Source organism: Phalaenopsis equestris, unplaced genomic scaffold (genome assembly GCF_001263595.1).
Source record: "Phalaenopsis equestris unplaced genomic scaffold, ASM126359v1 Scaffold000002, whole genome shotgun sequence".
Taxonomy (NCBI): Eukaryota; Viridiplantae; Streptophyta; class Magnoliopsida; order Asparagales; family Orchidaceae; genus Phalaenopsis; species Phalaenopsis equestris.
In genome coordinates, this window is record NW_018164444.1 from 25,957,739 (window position 1) to 25,960,365 (window position 2,627).

Genomic DNA, 2,627 nt, shown 5'->3' on the forward strand with positions numbered 1-2,627 from the left:
GCTGGGTTCGGAAAAGCTTCCTATAAGGGCAAACCCCTATAGTTAATTATATCTTAAATGACCTATGTCACATAAGAAAACTCTCGATAAAAATCAGGGAATACTATCTTCAAAGCAGTCAAAAGGATAATACTTTTCAATGAAACCAGACGAAGATGTGTGAACAACGAAATCGGACGAAGATGTATGAAAGGGGAAAAACTCGAATCTGGAACATTGTTGAGGAATCCAAATGAAGAGAAACTAGGGGAGGCCACAAACCCGGAGGCGAACCTCGGTGACTTCCCGGTCTATTCTATGGTTGGGCTTCAGTTTCGAGAAGAAATTATTAAAAGGTTCCATCCTGCTAATTTTATTTAATTAGAGCTTATATTTGCGTGACACAGTCACACAAATCGCCTAAAAGATATGAGGGTTTACATCGTATCGGACGACAACCTCGGAACCTAGAACGAGTTAGGGCTTAAATCGTACAGCAGAGCTATATGAATGCCTAAAGAAAAAGGTGGAGGACTTATGTTGCGCTAGGCAAACAACATCGAAATCCTATGGATTGTTGTTTAATTTCTAGGAAAAAAAATAGTTTTGCTGGGGAAGACGTGTTATGCTGTTGAAGATGGCCGTGCTGCCCACCGCGCTAGCTCCAAGCTCCCCGACATGACGAGTTTAAGTTTTCTAGGGTGTCCAGTTATAGTGTCAAATCAAACGGCCCTATGGTTGTAGTCCTCTAAACATCCTATATAAAAAGGAAACATGCTTGAAGCTATATAATATAAAGTGTGCAATGCAGGAACAAACAATAAAATGTACGTGGAACAGGAACAGGTAGAAACAGAAGCAGTATGACATGCTATACAGGAAGAACAGTAGCAGGTAGAAACATGACAAATATAACATGCTGTACAGTACGGTAGCAGGTAGAAACAAAAAAATTAGGTGCTGTAAAATGTAAAGCAAACCTGTACGCCGGTGAGATCCGATGTTCCTTAAGTATAACAAGCCTAAATGCATCTCAAAAAAACAAAGTTCGGAAGAAAACGTTATCCAGGAAATCCGAGGAAAAGCGGAAAACTCGAGAAAATCAACGAAAACGACTCAAGTAAAAAAAATCCTCAAAACTCATGGGGAATCCCGAAAGGAAGGAAAAGTAACAAGAGTGCCCCGTCCCAAAGCTTCGATAAAACAAAAAGAAGATTCGAATGAGGGGGACCACAAACACTCGTATGGGACTAAGCTCAGCTGTACATTTATTCTCGAGGGTCCACGAAGGCTACTCGGTCACCCGAATGTATAGAACCCGCCACTCGTTTAGAAGGGTGTCTTGAACTTCACTTAGAGGGTCATTTCCCAGCCTAAACAGGTATTCGTCGGGCGGACAACCAGCTTTCTTTAAAGTATATTTTATGAAAGTATATTTTATGTTTTTTAACATGCATATAAATTTTAAACATGCAAAGAAGAGTTATCAATTTTGCTTCGTAGCAAATTATGTTTTGTTTGAAAATGGTTTATCAAAACTTATTTTTTTTAGAAATTTTTGTTGTCCACGAGTCGATTACGCTACCAGGCATAGAACTACCAACAACCTGAGGAGGTTCGAGCCAACTCCCGCTAGACTTACGTCGGTGAAGGATATCATATCCTATTGTTCATCAAATGCCTGGATCTTGATGTTATAGGATATGACATCTTTCTGCTCTATCTTCGGTGTGCCTTTATCATCAACACCGTACGCCCCAAAACGACCACTTGCGACCTTGTTTGATGGTTTCACGTATAGCAAAAGGTCATACGTGGACACTTATGCATCGGGCATAAACATCGAAAACCGAACCAAGAAGCAAGGAAAAAAAGAACAAAAACGGGGTGAGAGAGAAGAAACACTGATCCATCTAAAACACCGAAAAGGAGAATAGATCAAGGAGAATAGATCAGTCCTCAATCAGTCCTCAAAGCTCGCATCGAGAAGACCTGGAAAAGTAGGGCCCATGGTCTTTCCCAACAAACATAAAGGACAAACTCACGCTAATTATCCCAAACCCCAAAGACATAGGATTGATCAAGTCCACCAAGTGCTTTTCCAAAATGAGGTTTAAAATCTCCTAAACTTCAAAAGAAAGTGACCCCAGGGAAACCACCACCGATATTTCCAAACTCATGCCAAAATCAAAATTCTCCAACTTTCAAATTAATAGATAGCCTCATGCATTAAATAAGCACAAAACCCTCCCATAAAACCACATAAACGCTCACGATCAGGGTCAATAGAGAGGAGGAGGCAGCCACCAAGGCTCTCGGCCAAGGCTAAGAACGGGGACAGGCTAAAGCAAGGGACAGCTGCCAAGACCCATAACCAAGGGCAGCCCAAGAGACAACAAGTAAGGCCTACGGTTAAGACAAGAAAGAGCCCAGAAAAGAACTGTTAGAGCTCACGGTTTAAGGCAGCAAAGAGCAGCTGCAAAAGCCCACGACCAGAGGCCATCCAAAGCTCAAGTAAGGCTCACGGCTACGGCAACCTAGGGCACAAAGGGGCTCACGGCGAAGGCAAACAAAAGAACCACCAATGGTTACTATGCTTCCCTGACAAACACGAAAGGATAACTAAAGTAATTATAATTTTTGGGATG

At 41.8% G+C, this 2,627-nt stretch overlaps 1 protein-coding gene across 1 annotated transcript in view; it reads left to right on the forward strand.

Moving 5' to 3' along the window:
- The window catches only part of LOC110034072 (hydroxyproline O-galactosyltransferase HPGT1), a 26,945-nt gene that overhangs the window by 9,439 nt on the left and 14,879 nt on the right, over nt 1–2,627 (forward strand). The window lies entirely within an intron of this gene.